General features: G+C 47.0%; 1 long non-coding RNA gene across 2 annotated transcripts; it reads right to left on the bottom strand.

Annotated features, from left to right (window-relative positions):
* Nucleotides 1-384: 384 nt before the first annotated feature.
* LOC115313167 lies at nt 385-5,452 on the bottom strand. 2 transcript variants are annotated; one of them, XR_005716126.3, is made up of 2 exons: nt 5,417-5,452; nt 385-1,904 (listed from the first exon to the last, which is right to left on the bottom strand). It is a non-coding gene; the product is annotated as an uncharacterized LOC115313167 (long non-coding RNA). The 2 variants fall into 2 exon arrangements; XR_003917304.4 differs by having other exon boundaries at nt 385-1,872.
* Between the last annotated feature and the right edge of the window lie 7,471 nt (nt 5,453-12,923).

Below are 12,923 nucleotides of genomic sequence, written 5' to 3'. Positions count from 1 at the left end.
TATATTTTTGTGACATTTGCTGTAATAATTTATTTTTTCAAAGCATCTTGCTGAATGTGTGTTTTTGTTCTGTTGGACAAGTAACTTTGTGTATATACTTTACTTAGTATGGATACGAGCTATAAATATGCTTTCAAGGTTACTAGCAGGCTATCATCAGGGCCACATTAATGTCTAATTTATTTTACTCCTCGATGTATATATTACTATGTTTGGATTTGTACATACATGTATATCCAAACTGCATTTTTGATGTCAATTACATCCATTTCAAGGAGAGCATTATTCATTCAGGAAAACCTGTCTTGTAGATTGGCATAGCTGCGATGCTTAAAATGTGCTTTTGTGTTCGTACATGATTTTAAGCTCATGAAAAACTGTGAATAAAACCAACTGTACATTTTATTCAATCAAATCATACAAGGTCATTATGTGTGATACTTCCAACACCCAATTCATTATTTTTCTAACATTCATTGTGTACCCAGCAATGGATAATTGCTGAATATTCCATACAACATCACATCTTACAACAAAAAAATATTCATAAATGTAAATTTGCACACTCGCTTGTTGCAAAAAAATTCAGATGTCCAGGTGGCCTGCTAAGTTACAAAGGCTAGAATAGCCTCTCATAGACTTAGAGCTACAAATTTTGACAAGAATGCCATATGACAGAAGTTTTTTGGACTATACCTGGTGGGTGGCCAGTTTTGGCCAGGGCTTCTTGTCATAGCTTTGTAGGCCATGATTGCCTAATACTTGACTGTGAGGAAAGTAGACATTTTACTTGTCTCAGTTCTGTTTAGGCAACATACATATGTTGTTATAGGTGATTAAGCTGTCAAGTCTTTGTTCGCTCCTTCTCTGTGGTGCTAGCAGTACAACGTATTACCTTGGAGATGAACCGTGCCACTTTTCAGGTAGAACAACTTGGATGCCCCTAACATTGAACACAAAATCTAAGCACACAACATAATTAGAGAACCAGTGTAAATGCCCAAATGAGTAAAAACAGTGTTGCGAAGATTAGGTGCGATCATTGAGAAACCTCTCGGCTCTCACTCAGTCATGTGAGCCGGGAGTCACTGCCATTGAGTCTTCTGGCAACTCTCCTTGTCAATAAAACTGCATGGCCTCTGGTATTCCTTCTTAGTACTGAGTGGATGCTTTTTGAAATGCATACGACAGATTCGTAAAGGAAGACATGCAAGGGAGGTCTATATGACCAACACAGTGCACAAACTGGAGCACGTTATAAGCATCATTGCTTTTATGTGCACCGTAGGTTTTGGAGAAAATTGGTATTTTTAGTATTGTTGTTATTACTGGCGGGTGATGTCGAATTGAATCCAGGCCCCCCTATGAAGGCTGAACAGATAACAAATATGGAGTCCATGCTTATGAGCCTAACTGCTAGCATGAACAGGGTTATGACACAACTTTCCAGTATTCAAAGTAAGCAAGAAGAATTTGAAAAGAAACTGGACACCTGGATTAAGAGCAATGGCCACTTAGAAAAACGTGTTGATGACGTCAATCCCCCAGATCCCCTCATTTCTTGGATGGAGAGATGGAGGTAGGAAGCTTCTGGAGGCGACATGGCACCCCCAGAGGTGAAGTTGGGGGAGACTTCCGTTTTGGAGGGACACGCCCCCCAAAGATGACCAAAAACAAACAAAACCAAAATACGCTACTGAACGGAAAGGACAGCGTTGGGGGCTTGCTTGGGGGCGTTCCCGTCGACCACAACCTCTACTTCTGGCTTCGCATGGGATTTTTTGTTTGGCTGGCTTGAGCCGGTATGTCGCCCTCCTCTTCTTTCTACCTTCATGCTCTCATACTTCACGTTGTGCTGTCTGTCGGTAGCACCTACAAGTCGGCGAGCACCGTTATGGCACCATCTGCGAATGCCGTGCCACCGTAAATTGCCTGAAACAAGTTCTTATTTTTTTTAACGACGTAAGTTTATTTGTTGGTATATTCACTTAAAGTTTTACCACCTATTGTAAACTTGCCGCGGAAGCACCCACTATACATGGGCCATGGCTTGCAAGTGTCGTCATTGCTGGGTACTGACGGTTAATTTTACCTATTGGTTTCTTTGAACTACAACTTCTGCGGTGTGTAACTCACAAGGCGAACCAAATGCTCACAATGCATAAAATACTGACATGACCGCGAATGACTTCACATGCAAGCTATGTGTTAACATTCCTCAAACTTCGGAATTCTACAAATTATACATTAAGCGTCTATTTGACCAAACAGGCGCCCATATCTAAATTAACCCAGTTTTCAGTGAAAGTGGGGTGGATGCTTTCCTGGTATTTTACGGTAGACACACCCCTGAAGTAAATCACAGCGCGATACATTCAGAAACCGAATTGACCGTTTAAAACGAGTTCGAAGCATTAGTACATGCTGTATATATCACTTCACATATATTGTTCTCTTGCCAAGATGGGAGTTGGTCTCCCTTGGTTTGTGAAGATTTGTTTGGTAAACCAAAATAATCAGAATAACACAAGTTGGCTCTAATTAGTGACTAGACACCCCTCAAATGGTCTCTGCTAGCGAGAGCTAAACAAGAATGGCAAGGGGCAAGATTTGCCACAGCATTTATCAATTTCTAACTTTCTCAGTACTAATCAGGCACTGGGCGATGTCTTTCTGTGCCTAATCATAGCTTGACCTGACCTTTTTCGGAGAATTTTGTGCGCATGCCCGAACTTGAGGAGAGAGTAGGAAAGGGAAAGGCGCCATCTTTGCGGGCTCTCCCCGTACGCTGCCTGGCTTCGCTCCAGTGTTGCCAGATTGGGCTATTTATAGCCAAATTGGGCTACATTTTTTTCTAGTTGGCGTCAAAATTTCGAGGTTGGCTATGTGGCTATTTTGGGCTATTTTTAAGAATGCGGCGAACTTTTGTCGAACCTCAGGATCGACGCCGAACTTTGAGGTTCGGTTAGTTAATTTTCGAACTTTAAATCAGTCTGGAAACAAAAAAGTTTCTTTTGGCTAGTCGAAAGGAGGGAGAGGAAGGAGAAAGGCTTCAAACTTCTACAAACTTTAGGGTTTTCGCATTACGCAGTGAAGCAATGCTAGCAGAGTTCAAGCGGTCTCCCTACAGCGCAGTGGAGCAAACCAAACGGATTGCACTATTACCACAGGCCCGGTAGCGCGCCTTCAACCCGGACGCATATGGCTCTGCCCGGACGTAGACTGAACTCTCCAAATGCTGCTTTGGTGCCCATTGTGAGAATCCTTAGGTGCCCAGGTTTGTAAAAATGAGACGTCCGCAGTTTTACCGCTAAACAGTTGACTACCTTCCAGTCGTTTCTCACCCCAAGAGAGGACAACAAAATCAGAAGTATCGTGAACATGAATGGGTGACACTAATATTCTTCACAAAGAAAAAGAGATGGGGGATATTAGTAAGGACCTGAAATATTGGGGTTCTGGTTTGAAACACCCAGTGTTATGACTGTTCTGCTTCTGTATTTTGTTCTTTTAATGTATGATCATATCTCCCGGGCTTCACAATAAAGCTGCTTTGTGTGTTTTGTACTTCTGAAAACCTACGAAGGAAGGGCCAGTTTTGTACGGATATTCATCCTTCCGAAGCTTTTCTTGAAAAATTCACAAGTAACATAATGTACACAAAAGGTGGTGCACCTGGGGATTGAAACAGATATCGTAACACGTATTGTATGAGCGTGAGAAATTGTCAATATAAGGCTTAAAATCTATTGTTTTAGTCTTGGCTATTTTGGGTTATATTTTTTTTACGGCTTTGGCTATATTTGGGCTATACCTCCCAGTCGTTTGGCGGTTTTTTGGTGGGACCATCTGGCAACACTGCTTCGCTCGCATTGCTAGGCGCGTCTGTCCGGCACAGTCGCGATGCCTTACCGCTGCTCGGCTGTTGGATGTACAAACAGCAAGAAAAACACGCCGAACGTGAGCATTTTTAGATTCCCGAAAGTTACCGCGCACCTCAAGAAGAGAGAAAAATGGATTCAAGCGCTGCGACGCCAGAACTCCGACGGGACGCCTTGGCAGCCATCTGCGAACACGCGTGTTTGCAGCGTCCACTTCATTAGAGGTTAGTTTATTCATATTTGTTTGAACTCAGGATATACCCGTCATACTCCGTGCAGGCTAGACATTCATAGCAAGGGTTTTTGTTCCTGATTTTTACGACGCAGGGGTATCTTCACGAGACCAGAATCACCCAGACTTCGCTCCCTCCTTGTTTACATAGAAGCCGACACCTGCCTCCGCACCGAGTTTGCTTGCACGGTACAGCAGGGCAGCGAAGAGGCGGGTCGCCAAGCCGTTGTCACGGAAAAGAGATCTTTACACTGTCGCATAGTGTAAAGAGCAGGCCAGCTATGTGCTGGCATGTTCCGCTCAAGCTGCAAAGTATATATTTACGCTTGAAACTCAATAAAATATTGAATAAAAAAATGTCCTACTACAGAATTTTATATCAACACGTCACCTAGTTCGATAAGTAGATCGATGACATAGCTTGTAGCTTGGCCCTTTTTAGTAGCGTGCTGAAGTACCACAAAAAAGACGAAGACTACAAATCTTGTTTTTTGTTTTGTTTTTTTAGATAACTTATCGCGTCACGCATAAAATATGATCAAAGGACAGGCACACACGGATCTTGATACAAATCTGCCGAAAGGATAGCGACTATGGGGCTCACGCCTTACAAATATTGACACATCTTGTAATCCTTAAGACACATTATTACATCGCCACGGGTTTTACCGAAGAAATAAACTCGCACTGCAACGCAGTCGCAGTACGCTTGAACGATACCGGCGCTCTTGGAAAGCGACATCAGTTGCCTGTAATGTCCCGGCTTCATAGACAGTGCACACGTGCTCCTTACATGGTGAACGGTGTGGTCGACATCAAAGTTATTCACCATGACCTCCTTGACTTAGGCTTCTTCTTTGAAGGCCCATCGTTTTCGGAGTTGCCTGCAGTCCTTTGCGAAGTACCGATCAACGCACGCTGTGTTGACGACCGGTACCGATGCAGCATCGGCAGTCTATCCGTCTTGAAAAGCGTACAGACGGATAAAGTCCGCAGTGTCAAAGACGGTTGCTTTACTCGATCCTCCGGGATCGTCATCAGCCATTTGTAGAGAACGACAGCCCGAAAACAGCGAGAAAAACTCCACAACGAACGCACCAAAACGATCGCGTCTAGGAAGCGAACGTGGTGACGGGAGGACGGACTGAGCCCGCAAACGTTTTGAATTATCTCCACGAGGGTGCGCCACGGTCGCCTCAATGAACTCTGAAAAAGGTCAAGCGCATATGGCGCATATATTATTTTGTTGTCAGTATCTCTATGGTTGTCAGAGACCCGATAACATCACTACAGTGAGGCTTACCACAGACTGGGTCGGAAGCCCGTTTCTTTTTGCAGCACATAAGGCACAGTCAAAAGCGTGCGCGAGAGTGATCAGTGATTGGCCATGTGCAGCGACTCTTCGAATGAAACTTGAATTGCTAAAATTTACCGCCTCGTGCCGCCGTACCTGCCGCCTCGCGATGATGGGCGGTGTTGGTGGCAGTGCGGCAGTACGCCCAGTCAGCGCCCAGTACGCCGATACGCCGACATGCGGCCAATGCGGCCCGCGGCCAGTGCGGCAAGTGCGGCGCCGGTGTAGGACGCCGATCTCACTACCCCCCCGCTTCGACTACGGTAGTGGTTATGGCGTACGCCAAAATCAATACCGTAGTCGTTTCGGCGTACGCCATAGTCAATACCGTAGTCTTTTTCGCGAACCCCAAACACACTATCCTTACGCCAAATTCAATACCTTGAATAACGTCGGTTGAGCGGGGATTGAGCTCCGCATTTCGCTAAAACTGGCGGAATCAACTTTCTGCAGCAAAATACCCTGATTGTTTGTTGTTGTTTGTATGAGCAGCGGAACGCGCGCGGCAGGCGTTGTTAATTTTGATTACCGTTGATACGGCTGACGGCGCACAGAGCTGAAGGGCACAAGCAAGGAAGCTTGGAGTGATTCTGTGTCAATGTGATTTGACGTCGCTTCTTTCTGTTTCTTCAATCATGGTGCAAATGCAGGTGCCCGACTCCCGAACGATTCGAAGGCAAGAGTGGTAGCCCGCCTATCCGCTGGTCTTTCAATCGCATGCCCTGTCGTCATTTTGGGCACAGCGGAAGAAAATAAGACGCTCACTATTTTAAATAGCGTGCGATCGGCCTGTCTAGGTTTTGGCGACACCGTTTCAGGCTGTAGGTGAGAAAATTTAGCCACTACAGTACGACTGCTAGCCTGGGGTCTGTGCCTCACAACAGATCGAATCGGGTGGGGGTGGGGATCCCTGGCAGTGGGACCTTTCGCCGTACGAGTTGCGGTGCGCTAACACGCTCGACCTCCGATACCCCCTTGGGTCGCAGCGCTTGCTGAAAGAAGTTTTGGATCGTTTTACGCAGATTTTGCAGTGTGTACGAGACGCACAACAGCTACGTACTACGTCCTAGATGCCCAAACTGAGGATCGCTACTTGTGCGCGGCTCTCGTGATCTGGGGAACAGCCATGAAAATGTTGCATTGAGAAGTACGGAAATGTAATATTATAAAAGAAGAGTATTTTAAACTGGCTTGCATTGTCCCTGAACATATGAAAATAAAACTGATTAGGAATTAATGCCGATCAGATCGAGTGGAAATGTGATATATTGTGCTCAAGTTATGTGTGAAGTTGCGTCGGCACAGGAATTCAAACTTGTTGGCCCCACCCCCGCTCCTAAACTCTTCCAATGTTGCTGGCAGTTTTTTTTTTTTTTTTTATTATTATTATTATTATTATTATTATTATTGTAACTTCAAAGGTCCCAACAGGGGCATTACATAAGGAGCGGGGGGGGGGGGAGTACATGAAAAATACAAAACATCAACATATAAACAGACAGGTGGCTTACACCGACAGGGCTGGTGAGTAATATAAACAGTGAGAACAAGTGTGTGTGAAATAAAACTGGTACATAAATACACTAGCTAAAAGAGTAATCGAAGCATTGCGGAACAAGACAGGGTCGCCTATTGCCGGGCAGAACCAGGGTAATCACCGACTCACACCAAGCATTCCGGAGCTTCCAGTCGGGCTCGGTGTCCTGAAAAGCCCTCAGGTGCTCAAGAACAATAGACCCCCAAAGGAGCCCATAGAATTTGAATGGGTACCTGCCCACTCCGTGGTAGAGGGCAATAAACTTGCTCACCAGCTAGCAGGCCTGCGCGCTGACTTACCGGGCCACAGCCATGGAAGAGGTGCAGGACCAACCCATACCTAAAAGGAAATAGTAGTTGCACTCTACTGCAAGGAAAGGCGAAGACTGCCAGCCCCGCATCCTAAGTTAACGCTGGAGGAACAGGTAGCGTATAGGCAAAGTCAGTCAGGGTCCTTCCCCCACCCCCTTTTACTCAGTCGCATATGTTCCCCACTCAATACAGTGGGAACTGCCCAGTATGCCAAGAGATAGGAACCCTCCGTCAGAAAATGGGCGAGTGTAGATTCAATCAAGACCACCCACTACCCCCACCCTTCCCCCTGTAGAGTGATGAACTTGCTGTCCAGCCCTGCCCTGGAGAATCAGCTTCAATTGGTCAACAGGGGCCAGGCAGACAAGGCAGCATATAGGACCTCGTGAAGAGGGAAGCCCTTCCATCCGGCACAGACCACCGTGTTGAAATGCTCAGAATAAAAGTTTGTTCTCTCTCCCTCTCTGATTGGTTGAAGTAGTTTGTGATCCGAGATATATGTGATATGGGGGGTGGTTTAGTCGTAACGATGCTCTTCTAGGAGGAAGTAGGAGTGAGTTATGAAGCATTGGATTATAATAGAAAATTTTATGAAATGGGGGTTAAGCATGATATCTTATGGCGCGACTTATACAGCTGGAATTTCAGTGCAGAGACATTAGTTCTTCGGTAATGATCATTAAGAATCAACCTGGCTGTGCGATTTTGAACTGACTCAAGATGGTTAATGGGATAAATTTGATGAGCATTCCGAATTGCTGCTGCATATTCTAACTTTGGTCCAACGTAAGTCTCATATGCCATTTTCTGGAGATGAGATGGTGGCACCTTCAGATTTCTTTTGATGTACCCGAGAGTGTGTGAAGCCTCTGCTTCACACACTCTCGGGTACATATTCCAAAAGCACACTCCCAAGGTCACTTACGTGACCTTGGGGGGGGTCATGTGACCTCAAGGGGGGGTCTCGGGGGGGGGGGGGGGTAGTCACGTGACCTCGGGGAGGTGGGGGTCACGTGACCTCGGGGGGGGGGGGGGGGGGGTCAGGTGACCCTGGGGGAGGGGGGGGTCACATGACCTCGGAGGAGGAACGGTCACGTGACCTCGGGAAGGGGGGGGGGGGGTCACATGCAGCCCTTATACACCAACTCATGTTTACAAACAAACCGGAGCGCCCCTAGCGGACGCCACCGGCGCCGCGCATGCGCGGTGGATGGTGGGCAAGAAGCCCGCCGTCGCCCATAAACAAACCATTGAATTGCGTTGTTGTCGGCGTCGGTGGGAGTCCCCGTGCTCTTTTTCGCGTTGGAATTGTTGATTCTACGTCCTCCTAACAATGTCTGACTACTTGAGCGGCTTCAGCAAAACTATTGAGGCAAAACTTTGCGTGAATAATGTGACGTGCGGCGATTCATTTCACGTGGACGCCGCAGAATGGGCGCAAAAGCCTGACTCCCACGATGAGATTCTGCTCGCTATTTTCAGTCGCGACGTCGCTCGACCTGCAAAAGCGTGGACCGTAGCTGAGATGGTGGACGTCGATACTGAAAACCGCAAGTAGAATCGGGCATTACAAGTCGGTGATGGCCACTGGTAACAATGATCAACAACTTCTTGTATCTGTTTACACTTAGCCGACTTACCCCAACCAAACTTCAAAAGTGTTTTGAGGCCTGCACTTAGTTCTTATCGCAATTACCGGGTCAACATTTGGCTTACGGGCCGCTGTCGTTTGAACGAACTGTCGACAAAAAGCAGTTAAGTTTGAAAGAGCAGACGGCAGTTCGAACGCACGGGCAATGGAGTACCGGCAAGAAGCACCGCGTCCCGCGTGAACAAACCATTCGAATGTCACGTTGTCGGCGTCTGTGTGAGTCTGCATACTCTTTTTCGTGTTGGAGTTGTCGATCCTACATCCTCATCGCAATGTCTTACCACTTCAATCGCCTGAGCAAAATTATCAAGGCTCGTTATGCCGCTAAACTTTCCGCAAATAATTTGACGTGCGGCGATTCATTCGCATGAACGCTGCAGAATGGACGCCAAAACCATGATGAGATTCTTGTAGCTATTTTCGGTCGCGACGTCGCTCGTGCTGCAAAAGTGTAAAAGGTAGCGGCGATGATCGACGTCGATGCTGAAAATCGGAAGCGGGAACAGACCAAGCGTAACAAGTACGTGATGGCCACCGGTACCAATAATTAACATCTTGTATCTACTGTTTACACCGAGCCCACTTAAGCCTTTTGAGGCCTGCAATTACTTCTTATTGCAATCACCGGGTCAAAGTTTGGTCTACGGGCCACTTTTGTTTGAACGAGCAGACGACAAAAAGCAGACAACTTTGAAAGAGCAGACGAAAGTTCGAACGATCAGGCGGCCATGTGAATTTGAAGACGCACTGAATCCGTGGGTGGTCTGGACAACTTGGGGGTTTTCTCTCGGTCATGTTGGAACAAAGCAAATACATCTGGCGACCACAAATTGTGGCCCGCACACGCAATCGTAGTTCGACAGCGTCTGGTTTGCCCTTTTCACAGCTGCTATCCACGTTCTCGGACGAACGGAGGGTGCAAAAACACATGAAAACTGATCTTCAAACCTTCCCAGACTCTCTTGGTAAAGCCCCATCGCAGCATTTTGACGAGAAGGCAGGTTTTTTGTCTCGTTTCTTCCAAAGGAATACAGAAATGCATGTCTGGCACGGCGACTTCTGCCCACCGCCCCAGACCGGAAGTGCGTCCGGCGCGCCACCACCGCGGCATGACGTAGGAGAGTTGAGTTGGTGTATAGTTAGTCCAGGTGTGAGGAAATTTAGCATGCTGGAGCCTGTATCCATTTAGCCGAAAAACCAATTACTTTTATCTAATTGGAGACGTTTGGCTAACAGCTAGGAGGGAGAGGGAGACAAATTTTATTTACAATGATGCTTCGTCCGCATTATCTGCATCTCGATCATTAGCGGTCAAAAAGATGCTGGTAGTGAGGGCGGCAGCATGGTCCCTGCGACGTTGAGAATGTGTGACACTAATTGGGGCCATGTCAGTTGTGTTTCCCGGGGTGGGGCGGTCCAGCTCTTCCAACTGACAGATGTGGAAGGCATGAGGAGGAAGGGGGTGAGGTATTATGGAGATTATTGTGCGTGGGTACAGATCGGTTAGGGTAGGCATGTTATTAGGCACATATTCCAAAAGCGCCGCAAAGCAATATTTAGCCGACATTTAAGCCATTGCAGGGTGCAGGCACATAGCCAGGATTTTGTTTCGGGGGGCGCCCGCCCATGACTAAATTCTGTATAAGGGGGAGGGTGGAGAGGAGGTCCCAGCAAAATGGAAGATTTCGGGGGGAGCCCGGGCACCATGGGTCTTTCTCCTGGATACGTGCCACCAGGGCCGTAACCAGGGGGGGGGGGGGGTTAGTGGGTTCTGACCCCCCCCGAAATTTTTTTCTGGGTACGGCCCTGGTCGGTGCACTTGCAGCCAGCCAATTTTAATCTCCACCTCTGCGCACGCGCAGTGGCACTGGTCGGCTACCGGGTACCAAACCGGGACCGGTTCTTAGGTTTGCTATAACTCTCCATTATATGCCACCGATGCACATGATTCATAGGCGAAAATAAGAGAAAATGGCCGCCGTTGTCCCCGAAAACCCCCCCCGAAATTTTTTTTCTGGGTACGACCCTGCGTGCCACGGTGTATACATGAGTAAATTGTAGTGTTGCAGGGGGGAGGGGTGGGGGGAGGGGGAATTATATATTGTGTTCGAGACTTGAAAAGTTTGAATTTCGGTAACAAATCACTCCTTTTTATTATTCCGTATACACTGTGAAAACATTTCCTTGCCATTTGCATACTGTTTGCTATACACATCTAATACATTTGGTTAGAATATTTCTTAGTATAGTAGATCCCCAGCTAAAATTCCCATTAGATCCAATTGGAATTTTAACTGGTTTTAACCGGAATCAATTGGTTTTAGTGGGTTCCAATCAGCACATTGGCCAATGGGTCTCACCAATTGGAATTTAATAATTCAGAGGCATCCGGTTTAGAGAAGCTCGTTTTAGCGAACGCCGTTTTACCGACCCCGGTTTATCGAATCCCTTGAGAACCCAGTTTAGAGAAGATGGCGATGAGCTTCCCTTTAGCGAATTCGGCTGCCATTTGGCAGGGATAAATTGGTTGTCTGAAAACCCAACTGGTACCAATTTTAAATTCCAATTGGAATCTAATGGGAATCCTCAACTGGCCCGGGATGTCATATGCAAACTAACAGCACCAGCATCTTCTTTGCCAAGCATATTTTGTCCCTTCATCAGGGAAAGCAACCTCTCACTGGTGCGATAGTTTCGTTTAACTGTGTCTTTCATCTATTCTGGGTTCGGGGCAGCCGAAGCGAAAACAACTGCATCGGTGAATGATGTTGATTGGGGCGAAGCTCTGGTGGTGCTTGTCTGCGTAGACGCTGAGCCGCAGCATGCCGAGCCTTTCGTTCGTTTTCATGCATCCATGTCACGCTGCGGTCAAATGCTCAAATGCTTATATAACCACATACCACACATTCTCTTTCTGACATGGATGAAAACGAACGAAAGGCTCGGCATGCTGCGGCTCAGAGCCTCAGCGTCTACGCAGACAAGCTCCACCAGAGCTTCGCCCCATCAACATCATTCACCACGGGGAGATGCGGTTGTTTTTTGCCCTACACGAGCACGGGAGCATGTGCTCACGTGCTCGTGAGCACGAGCACCTGACGCCAGACATCGGATGGACATACGGACATGGCTAGCCCCTAAAAATCGAGTTTCGCCCCTAAAAAAAAAAAAAGAAAACGCGCTGTCCCACAAGCTTGCTGGCGGGACAGCGACCTTGGCCGGAAAAGCGTTATCTGTCCCCGCCTAAATGGAGACATCTGGTCATTTTATTGAAGGCTAAACATAAAACAGCGCAAAACAACGAGGACTAGCTCCACAGGACTAGTGCAGCACTCGTCCTGTGGTGTTTGTTCCTTTCCTTAGTCCTCTTTGTTTTGCGCTGTTGTACCTACATGACGTTTAACCAATCATAAACCTGAAATTTCTTTATCTACTGTAGTTGCCCTTGCAATTGCTTGAGCTCCTGTACCATCTGCTCAGCCTGTGAGTTGCCGGTGATGAGGTGCGCTGGTGACTCAGATGATATTCATGCAATAAATCATGGCAACTTAAAGCAGCTCCGTTGCCCGAACAAACCTTTATTAACACTTCAATTGTGTCTAATAAAGACCATAAATCCTTGATTACTACGCTCGACGACATGCTGCTATCCACTCACACCTCCAGCCATTTGGTGTATAACAACCTGAAATGCTTTTCATCACTGAACCAGCAAAGCCTATGTGAATTTCATTCCAAGATGTTGGCCATTCTCACTGTCAGTGCTTTTAGCTTGGCTTTCTGGTTGTTTGGTATTGAGTATATGGGATCCATACATAATGGTCTTGGACATTATGATCCCAGACAATATGGTCCCGGACAATATGGTCCCGGACAAAATGGTCCCAAGTGCCAGCTAGCCGGACAAAATGGGGGTGTTGTATAGTTTCTGGCCTGGGTGGAACCCAAAAAAAAGGG

This window comes from Ixodes scapularis, unplaced genomic scaffold, assembly GCF_016920785.2.
Source record: "Ixodes scapularis isolate PalLabHiFi unplaced genomic scaffold, ASM1692078v2 PGA_scaffold0__279_contigs__length_252992795, whole genome shotgun sequence".
Lineage (NCBI taxonomy): Eukaryota > Metazoa > Arthropoda > Arachnida > Ixodida > Ixodidae > Ixodes > Ixodes scapularis.
This window is presented reverse-complemented; position numbering and strand designations above follow the sequence as displayed.